The sequence below is a fragment of the Balearica regulorum genome, chromosome 12, assembly GCF_011004875.1.
Source record: "Balearica regulorum gibbericeps isolate bBalReg1 chromosome 12, bBalReg1.pri, whole genome shotgun sequence".
NCBI classification, from domain to species: domain Eukaryota; kingdom Metazoa; phylum Chordata; class Aves; order Gruiformes; family Gruidae; genus Balearica; species Balearica regulorum.
The window spans coordinates 3328879-3347465 of record NC_046195.1 but is presented as its reverse complement, the minus strand read 5'-3'; the positions used below and the strand labels follow the sequence as shown (position 1 = coordinate 3347465).

The window sequence follows — 18587 nt, the reverse complement described above, 5'->3', positions numbered from 1 at the left end:
AAAATCAGCAGTGGGGATCCAAACCCAGGTTTCCTATATAGCAGTGCCCAAACACCACAAAACCACTACTGCTTTGTGGTTTTGTCTGAACCACTTAAGAGGGATCTGGACAGTCACTGATCATCATAAACAATAGGGTAACTTTAACGTAATAAGAATAAAGCGATGGTTATTCTTTGCCAGTATCTGATTTCCGTTTCTTTTAAACTTTAATATAATTGTAAACATTTTAGGAGACTTTTTGGAAAAAATGAAATGCTCCAACTTCACACGTACAGTCCTGCTTGGGTGGCAATGGGCTGTAGAAACGTTCCGTCTCCCAGAGAGTGTCGAGACTTACTGGGTCAGGGCCACTAGCAGGATAACTGGGACCACAAACAATGTGACATGTGCTAATTAGGGTGGGGTTTTTTTTCCTTCATGCCATAAAAAAAAATTTCTTCTTAAATTTTACATCATTTATCCAACTTCAAAGGAAAGCAAAACCACAAGTGAAGCTAACTGCAACATCTATGAGATACATGGAATATAATGCAGAAAGAAGAGCCTCACAGCCAGAGAATCACGGTCCCAATTTGAAGGCATGTTGGAAAACATACTTGTTTATGTTTAATACCTGGAAGCACTGTGCTTTAAATCTTCTAGTAGCATATATTAATGAAATGTAAATTAAGCAACAACAAACAAACCAACCTTGAAAAAATGCTTTAAAGTACCCCAGCAGAGATTGGAAATAAAAGCTAAAGTATCAATATTAAAAAATGTGAGTAGCGCCCTCACAGAGCTCATAGCACTTCACAAAGGTGAATGAGCATTTTATAATACAGATTTTTGTGGAGAGGAACAGTGACTCACCATTTGGGGAAGGATCAGGAAACAGACCCTGACACTTAAGCGTGATGCTCAGTTCAGTCACGGCACTTTACTTCACACAAGGTTAGCCAGGAAAAAACATGAAACTAAGTAGTGGGGAGCGGCATTATAAACCACCAGAATTTTATTCCCAAAGTGCACCAATATTCACCAAATATCAGCTCGTGGTTTTAACAAGCCAGAACTGTGACTGCGGCAGATAGCACAGATGGCAATTTCCATAAATGCCAGGCATTATCATTTCTTTTAAAAAAAGAAAAGTTCTATCTTGTTGCAGGTAGATTTTTCTTTTTTTCCTTCCAGTCAGAACCGAGTGCCCTGGTAACTGTCCAAGGCCACGAAAGGACAGTTCTGCAGAAAATGCAATGAATCTGCAGGGGATATTGAGGCAGCAGGGACCTCCACTAAGAAGCTGCTGGCTTTAGAACCCCTCTTCAGCACCAGGGTACCGTGCTGCTGAGCTAGAAGGGATACAATGGACAGAGGGGACAACAGAATCACTGCTACGCCAAGGACTGAAAAATCCCCTAGTTGCAACCTTGCTGCAAGACAGAGTGGAACAACCAGGAAAACAACTCCGAACTAGCTCCGTTTTTAACCTCCCAATGCTGTATTTTCTCTCATTTAAAGAGAGTTTAAATTACATAAATATTTCAGAAAACTAAGTGAGTGAAGGAAACCCTTGAATGTTTTTTCTACCTAAAACCTATAAGAATAAACCATGATAGAAATAACCAACGAACTGGAGCAAAAACCTGCCTAGGGCCAGGCAATCTGTAATGCTTCAGAAGAAAACGGGCATTTCTTTGCAATTTACCTAACCCAAACAGATAAGGCCACAGAGCAGGGAAGAGGCAAGAAACATCCTCAGGATCTGCCCAGGTAATCTGATTAGATTCTGCATCATCACATTGAGAACACAAAAACCAGTGAGAAGGATAAGCTCTCACATTTGGTGGTAAAGCCCAATAGACCAGCCACAGCCTGCATTTGAATACTAACTCTTCTGAGTTCCAATAATAAGAAAAGATTCTTAACGGGAGGAAAGTATTAATTTTGTTTTTCCTTTTGGAAATAATAATGATTTAACATTAATAAAACTTAAATTCATAAAGATCAGACATATATATATGATCATATTATAACGATCATTCAGACAATGGTGCACAGTACATTCTTTAGGGATACTTTTCACTTGCACAGAAAATTAGGTTACTTTTCACTTGCACAGAAAATTAGGTTACTTTTCACTTGCACAGAAAATTAGGTTACTTTTCAAAAAGAAAAACCCAGTAAGAGAAGCCAGACTTAAAAATAGTTTGTTTACCTTCCTTCCTAAAAAGGGTAAGCGCATCAGCTGACAAGAACAAGCATGATAATGAAAATTAAAAAAAATCCTCAATTTCAGTGCATTTAAATTTGTCCCAACTCTATTTAAGCAAAATTATAGAATCAAGGCCTTTGTAGCATATTAAAAATGCACCAGTTTGACTCTTCCTTGACCAATCTAATTATCTTTGATTTACCTTTCCCGGGCTCACTGAAATCCTGCCCTTTGATCTTTTTTACCTGTTGTTTAAGCACATGAAAACATCTAGAACAAAAAAACTTTACCAAACTTTTACTAAACCTTGCCAGAATGTACTCACAAAAGACAACAATGAAATACCTGAAAAACATTTTACTGCTTCTCTAGTTACAAGCCCCAATAACAGTTGTGGTTCTCCTTCTGCTGAGCACAGCTTGAGAATGAAAACAGTCTATGTCATCGCTCTATTATCAAATCCATCAATTCTGCAACTTCAATTACATTTAAAACTCTCTCCCTTGCGCTACTGCAACCTCTGGCTCCAAAGATCTTTATGCTGAACCCCTGATGCAGCAAAAACCACAATTGTCAAAAATCTATCAGTTTCAGTTTAGCAGAATAGCTTGTGGAGAACAAAATAGTATTAGAAAGGATACAAAGGATCTTAGTAAAAAGTCGCCAAAGACAACCAAACCACTGTAGTTGCAGGAGCAGATAACTTCTGAGAGAATGAGTGGATCGCAGCCAGTGTAAGAGGTCAGCTACAATACAGAAGATAAAACAATGCAGAGAAGCCAGATTACTCTCCATCACTCTCACCCCCTGCCCAAGATCCTCATGAGTTATTAAAGACTTGAGGAATTAATTTTAAAAATAAACCACTATCAGCCATTATAAAAAATGAGATATTAAAAATAACTGATGAATTCAGGGCAACAAGCACAGCAGGGCTGGACTGTGTAAAGCCAAGAGCTGTGGAGAAACTCGAGAATGGGGGGGTGAGGTGGGGGGGTGTTGAGCTCCACATAAAATTCTGCGGTACTTTATCATCAGAGCCAGTCCAGCAAGGAGCTAAGCACAATATGAATGAGAGATGGTTTTTATCATGAGTTCTGTGAAGGACACTTGCTCTCCTTCCTACCAAACAATGAAATAATGGGCAAAAGAGAACTGACAGAATTTTATTTTAAGATTTTAACTAACTGCAGACGTGCAAATGGTGCAACAGAATACATAAGGCAACCAGCAGATTACATGCTTTCAGCGTAAGAAAATCAACGACATGATTTACTGAATATTGTGTTCAGTTTTATTTATGACATCTTAGGAAGAAATGCAGCATAAAACCACCACAAAATATTTAAAGGATGAAAAGCTTTCCATATTAAGTGAAACAAAAAGATTAGGATAGTTTAGTTCAGAATTGAGACAAATAAAATAATATCATATTAAATGATCCATCACGTAAAGATGATAGACTGAGTGTTCCCATTTAGTGTCTGTCTCAAAAAAAAAAAAGAGCAACAAGCCCAATGTAGCATATTTAAATGAGTAAAAAGAAAATTATTCCATATAAAATGCTTCCTGAAACAAGCTGGCACTGAGATCAAGAGGTCAGCTGCATTCAGAAAACGATTAGACATTTATACAGAGGATGAGACACTGACAGTTGTATTAGATGGGGTAAAGCCAAAGCTTCCACCTTTCAGTGCTTAAAGAAAGCACTATTTGAGCAGAGAAGAAAATCTGCTCTTTAGCAGATTATTCCTTTTTTGTCCATGTAGGAAGTTTGGGCAGCGTGAAGGACAGGGCCACAGCTGGAGCCCGGGTGCCTGACCACAGCCAGCACGGTCTCCCTGCAGCGCAATTCCTGCCGTTGTGCTGCATGCAAGGTACCTGTCTCCTGACATCCTGTGCCAGTTGTCAGCCTCTTCACACTCACAGATCCCGCTCTCCCACTTCACCAGCTCTGACGCACCGAAGAACCACAGAATACCTTAAAGATCCCTGGTCCATACCCTACATACCCCTTTCCACCTCTCTATGGCAAGTCCCTTTTGTTCAGGATTTTACCTACATAGGCCTTCCTTTGGCAAGGCCCTTCTCAAAATGCATCTCTCTGATAACAACATGAGTCTGATTTTTCCTTTTTATCAGATATCTTTACTTCCAGTGTTTTAGTTAGCAAAATAACTAAATGGTGAAATAATACTAATGTCCCATTATCTCTTGTGTTCTTTGTGTTCATTTCTGCTCATGTTTGATATTGGGCAACTGGGACTATAAACTACTTGGGCCAAGTGACTGTGTGTCACACTAGCACGCGTATTGCAGTGATCCACACAGATCCGTAGCAATGCCTAAGTAAGACAGTGGTAATTACAAAGTAAGGAAGCCAGATGGAAGTCTTACAGAAGAACAGGATTGTTTAAATGTTGTCATACTACAAGATAGAAAAATCAGGATAAGATAACAAAGGAATGATAGAAAAGGGATTTTTCTCTACAACTAACCTAAATAATTTAGCTTTTGAAGACACATATGTTACTAGTTTATGGTGGAAAATCTAAATAAAACCAAGCTGCACATCTGATATCTCATTCACTACTTGGTGGAGTAAGTGGCTGGAAAGGACTGGAACCTTTGTAAAAACTCCTTCGGTTTCCCATTCCACAGCAACCATCTCCTCCCACTACCCTCCACTTGGTGCAGTCATTTTGCCTTGTTCCTTGCATCTGTGATCAAAGACAGACATTCTAATTTGAAGATCTCTTTGATAATCTTGAGAAACTACCTACAGGTAATTTTTTGGCCATCAAAGCTAGTTCAAACAGCTTATTCTCACTCAGACTACTCTTCTAATTAGTATGCCATTTATTCATCCCAATAAGGTACTTTACCAGGCACGATGAACGCAAGAAACTTTAATCTGCAGGCGTAAGCCACAGCAACGAAATGAGTAATGAGCTATAAGTCAGAGGGTTAAAGATACTATTGTTTACTAGTGTTGAAGTTAAAAAGAAAAGAGCAGTGTGGAAACAGACCCAAAAGCTGAGAAAAATCAATACCTTATTTCATTCAAAGCCTTGTCTTGTGGAGCACTGTGAAGAACCAGTTAGTTTTCATGCTCTTTAGCCTGATTATTGGAGTCAACAGTATCTTCAAGTCCACAACGCACCAGTGTTCCAGGCACCTTGGGAAGGGCTCCATGATGCAGCTGTGTCCCTCCGTAGTGACAAAAAAGGACTAACAGCGCAGTGCAGGGCATCTAACAGTCAGAAAGTATTGTTTTAGGCTACCAAAAAAGACATGATATAGGGCAGAGGAAAAACCAAACCAAAACCACTAGTTGATTTTATTAAAAATCTGATTCCATACTTAAAAATAACCCATACATGGAGGAGCTACGCAGTGAAGGCATCATTAAATATAACCAAGGACAGAATGCAAAAGGAAATGCAATAGAAAACCTGTTTTAGTTTTTATCTTTACATTCAATGACTGGTTTTTGCAGTTAGGGAATTTGTTGAGTTTACTTCATGAGAGAAGAAATACCCTTCATTTTCCAAGATAGATGGTTAAACCTATCAAAAGTATGCAAAACCACTACAATTTTTACCCCAACGCTGTAAAATGAGGAAAGGGAAAGGAGGAATCGCTTACTGCTTCTGAGCAGGCTGACTTCACGCAGGGAAAACCCACCCTAAGAACCAAGCTGCTTTGAGGGCAGCAGGAGCATCCAGCCGTTTCAAAACTGGAGGTGGCTTATCACAAGGAGCACCAGCATCCCGAGTCGAGCCTAGCACCCTCCCACTGCCCCTCCCGCTCTGAGTGTTCCTGCCAGCCCAGGGTGCCCACAAAGCTGTTCCTTCCACCTAAGACAGCCATGCTGTCAGAGTGCTCAGATACTAATTAAGAGGCTGCTGATCATACTTGAAAATAAATAGCTTGAAACCTAGCCAAGTGCTTATTCGTGGGTCAGGACACAGTATGAAACAACACAGCTGAAGCACTGTAAACAAGCTCTAGCAAAGGAAAGAAAGAAAATCAACACAAATGTTTGCAGAAATGGTAGTCTTAAATTCTTTCTTTAGTTGTTCTTTACAGATATAAATGTTTTCCTAAAGGATTATGAAACAAATTTTGCTACTTGTGCTTGACAGAATCCTAAAAATGCAAAGCTTTTTCTATCCAGAAAAAACACAAATATGAATTTTCTAGCCTTGTACCACTAAGATGACTCAATACTAATCTACAGGGATCTGAGAGTAAAGCAGAATCATGCTCATCAGAATTCTTTACTAGCATGCAGGACTGCTACAAGTCCAGTGTTGTGCAGGAATGGATTTCACAGAAACCGCACTAAGCCGAGCGCAGGTACACTCTGTCACTGGCAACATGAAAGGCTGCTACTACTTGTCCTCTCAGAGGGAGGTTTTATTCCTGCCATATAAGCAAACCGTTACCAGCGCTAAGAAGCAGTCTTAACGTGGACTACGAGAAACTGAGACCAAGACATACTCCCCTGTCCATGTAAGCAGCATCAAGTTCAAGGCAGCAGCCATACTCTTCCCACTGGTCCCTGTTGATGTCCTGGGCTCAGTCTCTACAGACAGGTCAGGAGATGATATCAGTACTCCATCGAATGAGGAACATGGCTCAGGAATCTAAATCACAGCTCCTCAACACTGCTTCATCAACACTCTGCACAAGAAGGTGATGTGTATGCCAGGTGTCCCTCCCAAGTACGGTCCACAAAAGAGACTACGCGCTCTCTGTAATATTTAATCTTGCAGTTGCTACAGAAAAAAATCCGTATGGCAGATTTCAAGGTTATGGGCTCAAACTTGGCTTAATAACACATGGTGGCATATGTTATAGTTATATAAACAGTATATGGGATCCCAACTGTTAGTCAAATGCTGAATTGCATGGTGATTACAAAGCTATGCAACAGTGTTACTCATTTGTTTTGCCCCCATATTTACGAAGTATTATTGGTTCTACTTTGCCTTTTTTTAATTAAAAAAAAGAGCAAATTGAGCTTTTAAGTCTTCTCTGTAAAACAAGCTACTCAAATCTTTAATTTCTAGTGACTGTTGTCACTCTCCAAAAGACACAGCATTCCTGGAGCTTCATGCTGTTGAGAAATACAATGGAAACAAACCGTTCCTACTCTTGAAATAGATTCCTCCACTTGCGGAGTCCAGGAAATATCTTTTTAAGTCCAGACTGTTATCCAGAACTCATGGTAACTAGGTGGTCAGGACTTCCACAAGCTTCTGAGGATTTTTGCTTCTCAGTGGAGTCAGGCAAGCCTGGCCTAAACTCTTTATTTCCAGTTTACAATTGCACATAATAAATACAAATTATTTGCTAGAGTCTTTTTTCAATGTAATCAGTGAGTATCTCTGCTTTCAAATTTCCTGCTCTCCCTATTTACATTTTCTTTCAGACTACTCAAAAAAACCTTGATTAGTTTTAAGACAAAGATTAATATGTAGCATCCCAGGCCAACTCTGTAACAACCTCCTACTTACAGTTTCAGAGTGAACACATATAGCCAGGCCTGCATTTTCATCGCAGTCTACCTAGAAGGGCTGACACAGAAGCTGGAGAGGGACTGTTTACAAGGGCATGGAGTGACAGGACAAGGGGAGATGGCCTTAAGCTGAAGGAGGGGAGATTTAGATGAGATATTAGGAAGAAATTCTTTACTGTTAGAGTGGTGAGGCCCTGGCACAGGTTGCCCAGAGCAGCTGTGGACGCCCCATCCCTGGCAGCGTTCCAGGCCAGGCTGGATGGGGCTTTGGGCAACCTGGGCTAGTGGAGGGTGTCCCTGCCCATGGCAGGGGGGTTGGAACTAGATGGGCTTTAAGGTCTCTTCTGACCCAAACCAGTCTGTGATTGTACAAACATAGCAAAATTTGAAATTAAATTAAAACATACTATATTTTAAAAGTTAATTTGTCCTTTTGCATACTTGTTAATAAAAATACCTATTCATAGCTCACTCAAATTCAGCATCTGGGAAGAAGACGTACAGAGGTATGAGGAAGAGAAGATATGTGGTTTTGCAAATACAATGAATTTGCATTTTATTTTTACAGCTATTCTAAAAAGCAAGCCTTTTGGTTTGCAATAGCATCAGGCAGTTATTCAATAGAAAAAACAGTCTAAGTAATTTGCATAAAGATACACGGCTTAATTTTTCAGATTTCCACAGAGATTTGTAGAAATATTTTTTGGCATAACCAGAAAATTCATCACTATTAACTTCACTTTCTGCGGTTGTTTTAAGCACCCCTACTCAAATCATTTCTCATATAACCATCACTCAAAAAAGTGTCAGCTTTTTTAAGTCAGTTGTTTTAAAAAGCCTTTTGTTGAAACCAAGTATGTTAACAGTCATCCCAAAGCCTTAATTTTGATAGAAATTGCAATACATCAAACTCAATGAAGGCAGCAGCACTATGTTTGGATACCAGAATGCAGCATGTAAAAAAAAAAAAAAAGAATTAAATTATAAAATTCAGTAATAGGCTATTTATCAGCTGCTTATCACACCTGTATGCAGTCGTAGGAGTTGGCCCTTGTGTTGCTTCACACTGAGAAACTGAAGCAGATTTGCTCTGCGCACTGTGCAGGTTCTCAAAGTACATATTAATACAAAAATTTGTGCTACATAAAAATATTTTCTTTCTCCTTTTTTCTGTAGAGAGCAAAAGTAATTTCTTGACTTTCACATGGTATGGCAGGGTCAGGAAGACTAAAGGGAAACGTGGAAAGACACAAAAAAGCTAACAGCATTTCTCAGAATACCCCGGTGACACAGAGCACCTTCATACAACCTCTCATTTATGTTCACCCCTAGTTCTGCCAAAGCAAGATAACGGCCGTATAAAACACGGCGGTGCTCGAGCCCACCCGCTCAGCTCTAACCCCGAGTTTCTCTGGGCTGGTGTCGGGAAGCAGGTGCGCAGCCCGTCACACTCGCACCATTTTAGCGCTGCTGCCGCTTTGCTCCCTTTGACTGTCGTTCTGCTGCCAACCCCGCTGCATTTTGCCAAATGCAATTCAGTATCAACAGACTGTACTTCTGTTCCAGCAGAGAATTCTTCTGAGGCTGATATAATTCAACATGATTAACAAAAGGACAGTTTCATAATGCTAATTAGCATTGTGTAGTCAGAAGATAGACTGTAGGCCTATATCTCTAATGTCCTATGTTAAATTTGTTCTCTAGATATAAAAGACTGGTACATTAACCATGTCTTATTTCCACATTTTTCTTTGCAGAGAAGCCTGGATGAATTGTAATGCGCACAGATAGTATGAAACACTCAGCAGATGATTTTGCTTAAATCTCAAGTAAGACAAATTAAATGAGATCTTCAATCACTGCCTTGGGATATGTGGGCGATGCACTGCATCTCACAAGTAACACCATTTGGAAAAATTCAGTTTTCACTCGTCAGCCAATGTACTCTTAATTACAAGCTAAAACTTGGAGAACTACGAACTGGAAAGGAAAAGAGCAGAAGAGAGACTTCACCAAGATAATGAGACGGCTGCTTGCTGAAATTAGGCAACGTCATCGTTAATGTCTGCAGTGCTGAGCTAAAGGAAGAAAAAGCAAATTCCTCATACTGTCCCTGCATTCCCTCTAGCAATGGGGCCGTGCTGTAGTAACCAGCTTTAAGTAAGGTAGGAAGCTCTGGCAGTGAGTTCACTGAGTGAGGGGTTTTATTTTATAGGGTGTGATGGAAGAACTAGCGTGAGGCTATGTAGAAGTAATAAAAATAAGTTCTGCCTCAAATCTCTGTGAACCTCTAATATGCCAGGATCCATAGACAAATGAAAGTCTCAGCAGATGTCCACAATCTTACTGCTTGGCATGCCTATTCTTTTCCTGGTCCACACTTCATTTTTATACTCTAAAAATAAAGCATAAAGAAAGAAATTAGGAAGACCTGTCAAACTAATTTAAGTCCAATTTCAATCTTCCTAATGAAACGTGAGTCAAAAACTCTTGTAGTTATTACTGTACAAGGATTATAAATTTTTTTTAAAGCTGTTTGCATGAATTTGATATTATTCCACAACAACGTGGATAACACCTCTGTTTTCTTGTAGATGCAAACACGGGATTGTGATACCAAGATTCAGCGTTACTACTTCTGCTAAACATACAGAGATCTTGGGTGAGTACATACTTCTCTTACAGTGGTAATCAAGTCGTGAATCTTACGTGTTCAAAGGTTCTGCATCAGGTGGCTGGTGTAAAAGTTTTGCAAATGGAACAAAAGCACAACTGAGAGTATTATTTTCCTTCTGTATTATCATTGTGATATATGGGGAGAAACATAATACTGCAAGTATACAACTTTAATTGAAATGTGAACTGCTTGTTGATACTCTTTCTCTCAGTTCTCCTTTTCTAATTAGAAAAGTGATTCTAAAAATTGCTGTGCCCAAAACATTTGGGAAAGAGTTTGAAATTGCTCTGAAAGTTAAGCATAGAAGTAGTTCAGGGGTTAAAGTCACATAAACAGTGCCTTCTTTAAAAATGCACCTGTATAGATTGTATATTGTAGTAGCAGAGAAGTATACATTATACATACACACACAAAAAGGAAGAAATTCACAAGTGTGTCAAATATGTTGGAATATTTCCGAGATCTTCAACTTGAGACCTACATAAGACATACACATCTCAGGCAGAAAACTAAAGTAAGTGTGACCAGATTAAAGAGGACTTAAAACTGACACGGTATGATAAAAAAAGAAAAAACTATACTAGTAATGAATCCTCTGAAAAATAAGACAGCCAGCTTAATCCGATCAAAGGTCTTTAAGGATGCGAAGGGGATAAATACTGCTAGTAAGAGCTACTGTCTCCATTTGCTTTTTAGAAATGGGTGCATTACACTTTGAGGCATTACGGACACTATTAGGCATCCACGGGCTGCGCTACTACGCAGAGACAACACGCAGAGGAAGAAGTGAAGACTAAAACATTTTTTTGCATTAAGAGGAGGATCCTCCAAGTGGTTTGCAGAGTGTGCTCCAGGGCCATTCAATTGTTCTACAGCATTAGTATTTCAGGCAGAAGACATTTAACTCACTCTCTTCCAGGAACAAAGTATAAATGCAGGGAATGAGGTATTTATCCAATGCAGGTAACAGATTTCTACCTAGCAGTTTTCTGCAACTTAACTGTAAACCATGCATGAAAAATGTATTATTAAACATTAAGCACAGGCTTTTTAACTGAAAAGTAGGGACCACACCAATGATCTCTGTGGGTTGTCATCAACAACAACTACAGCCCTACAGCCCCGAGAAGCCTACAGTTCCCACCAATCTGTGTTCAAATTAATAAAGAGCAAACACAGCTTCAAAGAAATTATGGGTACTTTTTTTACGTGCAGACACAGCCACAAAACATTGCCTTGCTAAATGTTATAAGAGTTCTTATAAATATTCAGCATTTGTACTCTAAGCATTTCATAATTTCTTTACAAAAAAGGCACAGGGGGAAGGGGAGAGGAAGAAATTACTGGTTGCTCAGTTCCAAAGGGTTCCAGGCAACAGAAGAAACAAACTTGCGCACAAGTGCTGTATACGTTAGCACCAAAATTAGAAACTTAAACAAGAGAATTTTTTCAGGTAATTTCTTTTTTTTAATGACATCTGAAGTTTAAAAATAGTTTACAGGTACTGAACTACTGATTTTTATTTTTTTTTTTTTTTTACCATTTGATTACTTGAATTTGAATTTTGATCATTTGAATTTTTATGCCATTAGCTTCTGAAAACCAGGATTGATTTGTTGCTTCTGGCATTTGCGTGCAGACAGATTTAGTCGCTGTACTTCTCTGCATTTTCAAAACCCCATTGTCAAGGATGACCAGATAAACAGGGCTGCTTGGCAATGGCAAGGCATTGTGAAACTGGGAAACTCGATCCATTGATACACAGCTGTTGTGAGCTAAAATAGCAAGACTGAAAATCGTGCCGTCACCCCTTGAAAGCACAGCATTTCTAACTATGTTCTGTGGCACACGGCCTCTTCATTAAGCCTCACTGACTTAAAGTTTGTCAACACTACTGTAAATTAATATAGATTACTGTAATACATGCTGACAATACAAACACACATTCACAAGTTGTTTGTGCACAAAAAAGAAAAGATATTGCAAACCAGCTTTGAAATAAAATTATAAACCTAATATAAAAGCTAAAAGATGCAGAGTAATAACTTCTGAGCTCCTCAGAAAGCACATAAGCAAAGACAGCAGTGATGGACTTGCCTAGACCTCCTGCCTGCTGTGATCATGCCTCCAAGCCAGACCAAGGTAATCAACTCTCCGCCTTTCACATTCTCATACCTACCCCTTTGTGCCAGGAACATGGCTTCTTGTCTGAGAAACACAGATCACACTAGAGCTTTGAGTAGCAATATCTTCGCAGTATCTTTTTGAGATACTACACTCTGGACACACCTCCCCATTCAAGATCTTATAAGCTAGAAGAAAAAAAGTAACAGACAGAGATGCATATTAAAGGTGACCCAGCTCCTTCACACGTACCTTAGTTGGTGTGAAGTAGTCCTAGTGCTGGCCGAGGAGAGTGGCAAGGCAACATTAATAGCAGAGGAGGCTTATTGCTGTGGTACTTCGGTTCCCCCCAATGAGTTCAGTCAGGTTGCTGTCAGATGTACCTGACCGCTCTCAGGTGCGTCGGACAAGTCCCAGTGGAGTTATTCCAGGCACACACTGTGTTTAGAAATACAAAGCAAAATGAAAAGCAGTGTTGCCTTTTACTTCCCTCAGGAGAACTGCCTCTTGCAAATAGTTTTGTCATTTTCATTATATCCTGTTTGATTTGCTTTACCATCTTGACTGGAACAATAGCTAAGACATAATAGAAAAAGATTTTTTTCCACAGGCTGGTTCTAATTACATTAAATCTCAAGTGAAATAGGACATTTAAATAAGAAACAACAACTGCAGAGCCTGAGATAATAACATACCAAGATACTAGGCTTTTTGAGAGTACTGTTACAATGATGCATTAAACATTACAGCGTACTCCAATCACATTTCAACACCGAAGCCATTTCTTCTGTGGCACACCACTGCAGAAAGAGGCTAGCAGTTATCGCAGTCAGTGTTCAACTCCAAACAATTATGAAACATTCTCTCTCATGCTGGAAGTTACACAGATCTTTGTAACGAGAATTGCGAGGTACATGCTTAAACTTCCACATGAGGCAAGGCAGTTGGGAACAAAGGGTCACTGCAGGATTCGTCACCTTGTGAACCGCAATGGAGAGCTGAGGAAGTTTTGAAGAGCTCCTGGATTTTGTTGCAAGTTGTACCTTTAACATTTTGTCATGATAATTGAATTCTCTTTCAACGTGCTTGGGAAACACGTCATCTTTAGATTGCTGAAAACCACTGAAATATAAACATGCTAAATGGAGACTGTGGCTATGTGGCCTCTCCCTGCTCCTAGAAGGAAGACAGTTCATCAGTTCCCTTTGCTGACAGCCAGTTACTAGACCGACTTCACTAACATCAAACCATGTATGAGTGATTCACTGGTGTATGGCTAGAGCTGAAACAGTTATGTACATACAGATTTGGGTATCAGTTATCTCTTCAGCTGTTTTTCCATTGTCGTCATAGTAAAGTTTCAAGGAAATTATCTAGACACTGAGTATTAAGAGTATTACCTAGACACTGAGTGTTACTTTCAGTCAATAAACAGAATCTGTGATTCTGATTTCTATGCTTGGAGAATATAAACTTTCACAGCAGCAGTTTAGAAAGTAAAGCATTCTTGTCTAAAAGGCAAAACCTATATATATTAATTACTTATTTAAAATATAATCAAGTACAAAAAGGAAATTGAAGGTTTATTTCAGCACACAAACCAATTTATTTTCTTGTGTGGGTATTCTACATTTGATACTTGCAACACTACAAGTGCTCTTATGCACTAATGACCTACATTTGTCTAGCGAACAACGCCACGGCACTGCAGAACGATTGCTCACAAGCAGAAAGTTGAGTAGAAACACTTATATGACCACATTGCAAAAACATTTTGTAACTGCAGCTCAGAGCTATCTGCACAGCCACTGCTGGAGATGCCTGTCTGAATAGATCTAAGTCTGAAAACACAGACAGATATGAAGGCAATCAGTAAAAAGATACAGCAAATATTGCTACCTATGAAAACATTGAACTTGCATTTAAGAAGGAATTTAACTTGTACGTCTTTCTCTATCAGCTCTTGTTTCTGTTAACTTCCTTTAGGCCCTTATCCTTGTAAGACATTTGCAAACCACAATTAGTTGAAGATGCTCACCTTCACATACCCTCACCACTTCTCTTCTACTGGCTTTGCTGCTCTCCCCACACCTCTGAACAGACTCAGTTCTCAAACTGCAGCAAATCAACCTGTGGATGGGGAGAAAGATTCGTTTTCTGCCAGGTCTGCCGGGGGAAGGGGCTCATAGAAGATAAGCAATAGCACCAAACATTCAGCTGCAGAGGGGACAGCGCTGCATGGCCAGGAGCAGCGAGGTAGCTGTTGTAGCTCTGTTACCCTCCGCGCCCCATGAGGTAGTGGTCAGTAGAGATTTCAGCAGATGAACAGTACCAAGTTTCACACAGGCATTGTGGCAAGGCAGATGCTGTTGCAAAGCTCTTGGGCTGACATTGACTTAATGTGTTGAATAAAAACCTTCCAGTCATTTAAAATTACAGGAGCAGTCTGTCACCACCTCTGCTGCAAGGGGTACATTAGCACCATTCTTCCGCCCAACAGATTCCCTAGGGCCAAATGTTTTCCGTGGGAACTGCGAGCGTTCACGTAAATCACAAAAGACATGACCTGGTTTTACCTATTCGCAAGATACAGACTAGTGTACTTCACGTGGGGCTATGGTACTATCTATTTGCAGATGCTCTTAAAATAATTATGTTAATTGCCCCCCCCCCCCCCCCAGTTCCTAGCACATACCTTCCACATTGGATACCACTGAAATACCAATGTGTAATTTTACATGCAAACTAAACAAAAGGCTATTTCTAGCCCAAAAAGAGCAATAATTCGAAAATGTGCTAGTCTTGATCATGAGTTGAAATAAAGGCTGATAACAGCAGAGGCCACACAGAGCACAGGTCACAATGACCTGAGTGCTGAAGAAAGAAAGCAAGATGAGGAGCGTTTCCTGAAGCTAGGACATCCATAAAAGCAAATGCCAGTACTGCAGTGCCAGTAATTCAGCAGCATAAGGACAAGACTTACTTCATATAGGGAGACTTACTTCCACAAATCGGATGTGATATATTGCACTTTTAGTGCTGTATCCCATGGCTACTGAATTACTGAATCTTCATTGACTGTTTTATGTCACGCACACTCCTGCTTTGCTATCCAAGTTTCTTCCTACACAGGCTGGTGGTCTCTCATTAAGACCACGATTTACAGAGCACAGATTTCAGATTTTATAGAACTCACTGTGCTCTCTGAAGATCCACCTTTTCTTCTAATCAACTGAAATAACATTTTTGGCTATGACTCCTGGTGGGTTTTTTTTTTTTTTTTTTTTTCTTTTTTGAAACTTGCAATGCATATTTCTCAGTCAAACCTCGAAGGATGTTAACAAGATTTATCTGCAGTGTCTCTCTTGTTGTTTGCCCCCCTTTAATTCTTTAAGATACAAGTAATTTTATGTTACAGGAAATGAGGACAACAGAAAGCTGCAGATCCCATGAATGTAAAAATTGTCTTGAAGGCATGGAACAATTCAGCCCTAATTACAGCCAGCTGGAATCTGCTCTCTTTGCAGTGATACTCAGATAATTAACCAAATACTGACTGATGCAAGACTCGAGTATGTCACTACCACTCAGATATTCAAGGTTAATTTTTGTACCCGTCACTGAAATCAGGCTTAATGGATATTATCCACTCAAGTCTTGAAAATCAGTGACAAAGACATACAGTTAGAAGGAAGAATAATCCTTGCCCGTGAGCTTGGTGCTATTTTTCTTCAGCTACAGAAGAAATGTCTTTACCATTAAAATGGCAAACTCATCTATTTTGATTAATGTCCTTTTAATACCCATGAATTCACCCAGTCTAAGCCCTAAACTTAAATACATTGAAGCCACAACACTGATGCAATAAAATAAAAACAAAAACATACAATAGGCATTATTATAGTAATACACGTTTATTTCTCACAGTATGCCATCGTTAAATTTGTGGGTTTGCATTTCTTCCTAAGCAAGCTTTACATGGATGTCGAAACCAAATAGTACTATGCCACAAGTCAAATATACTGATTTAACTGCCAATACATATACTCTGAAACTATTGCAAAAGAGGATGGCAGAGATAGTGCTCTGTTTGGAAGGCAAAACTGCTAACGCATCCCTTCTGCTTGTAACAAAATACGTTTTAAAATTGTTAGGTACCTGAATTGTATGTGCACAAAAAACATCTGAAAGAGGAAGTCAGTACAAAGAAGAGAAAGTTGTCTTCCCCAATTCTATTTTCAGCAATCCTGTCCCTGAAAACATGAATTTTTAGACAGATTCAATCCCTCTGACTGGTTATACAGCTAGTTAGTGCTGCACTGATCAGGAGAAAACATTCTGTTGCTGCTTTTTATCAAGTGGTAACTTGCCAGCTCCTTTTATTTCTAGTCGCTAGCTCAAGAAATCTACTGTGAAAAATTTGAAATATTTTAGCCTTGTAAAGATGTTCGTAAAAACAGCAATACCTCCCAGAAGTTGTTGGTAAAGACACAGTGTGATGAAAAACATAACTACTCAGTAATTGTTACATCTTGGGTAGAGCTATAAAGAAGAAAAACTTCACGCATCTCAGTAGCATACTTGCAGTGTTCTTAAAAGATCTGGGTGGGGAGGCAAGAATCTAAAGAATCTGGAATAGGGATTCTTTTCATTTTGTACTTTATTTGTCCTCACACCTTATCTAGCATTGAAAAAGAAACAATCCAAATTATGTTTGCACACTGCCTAACACACTCCCCCCTTCAGTAGGAAAAGTCTGAATTTTTTAAAATAAATTTGGAATGCCACCGTAACACAAATCACAAAGTGTCACCACAACAGTGCAAGTTAAACTGTAACCTGCAGTTTTTCTCTGGAGAACACACAGAATTTTTATTACCAGAAATGGAAAGTAATGGAATTAAAATAAATGCTTTGCAAAAAACCAGGTTAACTCACATAAAGAATGACATATAAGACACAGCTGAAAAAAAAAAAGCAAGGCAGGTATTTTTGGAATTATTTTGAAGTCCATTAAACCCCCTATCTATTCACCTATGAAGCATTTTTGCTTAAAAAATATATATGCTAATGTTCATATTTAAGGTAGTGATGATCAGGCTGAAAAAATCCTGTTTCCTAAGAACAAAGGAAAAAAAAACCCAACTATGCATCATCATCAGTTATTTCTGAAAGCGTTTTCAGAGAGTTACACCAAAGAGAGTTAAGGAAATTCACGGCTGAAAGGAAAAATTGTGTTGTGGATAATTTGCTAAGAAACCCTTTGAATCTGAGAATATTTTTGTTGTTTGGAGTTAAAAGGCAAGAGAAGAGAGCCTGAGGCAACCCGCTGTACGAGGTGGATGCTGTCAAGTACAAGAGAATCTGGCTGCCCAGAACCAGGGGACGGTGGGATTACCAGCGCTCGAGGGAACGCTCCCAGCTCCCAGCATTTCAAATACACGCCTAGGTGATATAAGGAAAGGGCTGCGAAGTGTAGACATCTTATGTTAGCATAGCACACAGCACTGGTATCTTACTTCTGTTTCTCAGGTATATTTTTAGATGCGGCTGCTTTTTGTTCTCTCATTCCCTCACTCTGTTCTTAATAACTAGAGACAGGCCAGAGGTATGCTATTTACATAATGGCCTATATGCCGTGTCCTAATAGGGAGAGTATGGAGCTAACGAAACAACTTTGATTTACAGAAAAAAACTGCACCAAATGCTGTAGACTACAACTCTTGAGTATCTGGACAGCACTTAAAAAATACCTTTTTATGGCAACTACATACGTAATCTTTTCCAATTCAGTAAGAAAGTTATTCATACATAATGATTCTTGCTTGCAGCAGGTTCAAGTGTGTTGATTAACATCTTCAACCCTAGAAGCTGATCATTCTCTTAATTAGCAGGATCTGAGATGTGTTCAGGGGCTGGTTTTTTTGTTTGCTTTTTTTCTTTTTTTAAAGAATGGCAATGTGTTTCTTACCAAGACCATATCACATAACAGGCTAGAGAAGAGTGAAAGGACCCAGCATGAAAAATACAATCTAATTATCACCAACTGAACAGCTGATAAA

General features: G+C 39.2%; 1 protein-coding gene and 1 long non-coding RNA gene across 10 annotated transcripts in view; one reads left to right on the top strand and one right to left on the bottom strand.

Moving 5' to 3' along the window:
• PEAK1 (pseudopodium enriched atypical kinase 1) overlaps positions 1–18587 on the bottom strand; it is a 118520-nt gene that overhangs the window by 43807 nt on the left and 56126 nt on the right. For 7 of the 9 annotated variants that reach the window (XM_075764695.1, XM_075764703.1, XM_075764699.1 and 4 more), the window contains 2 exons: positions 14564–14655; positions 12778–12963 (listed from right to left, as the gene is read on the bottom strand). The exons of 1 other annotated variant lie outside the window; for it this stretch is intronic. The gene's annotated coding sequence lies outside the window, so the exon portion shown is untranslated. Of the gene's footprint in view, positions 1–12580; positions 12714–12777; positions 12964–14563; positions 14656–18587 lie in introns of all 9 variants that reach the window. One more of the 9 variants, XM_075764698.1, reaches the window with a different exon arrangement.
• The window catches only part of LOC142603520 (uncharacterized), a 45360-nt gene that overhangs the window by 24563 nt on the left and 2210 nt on the right, over positions 1–18587 (top strand). The window contains exon 2 of the long non-coding RNA XR_012837469.1: positions 10319–10386. This is a non-coding gene — a long non-coding RNA (uncharacterized LOC142603520). The remainder of the gene's footprint in view (positions 1–10318; positions 10387–18587) is intronic.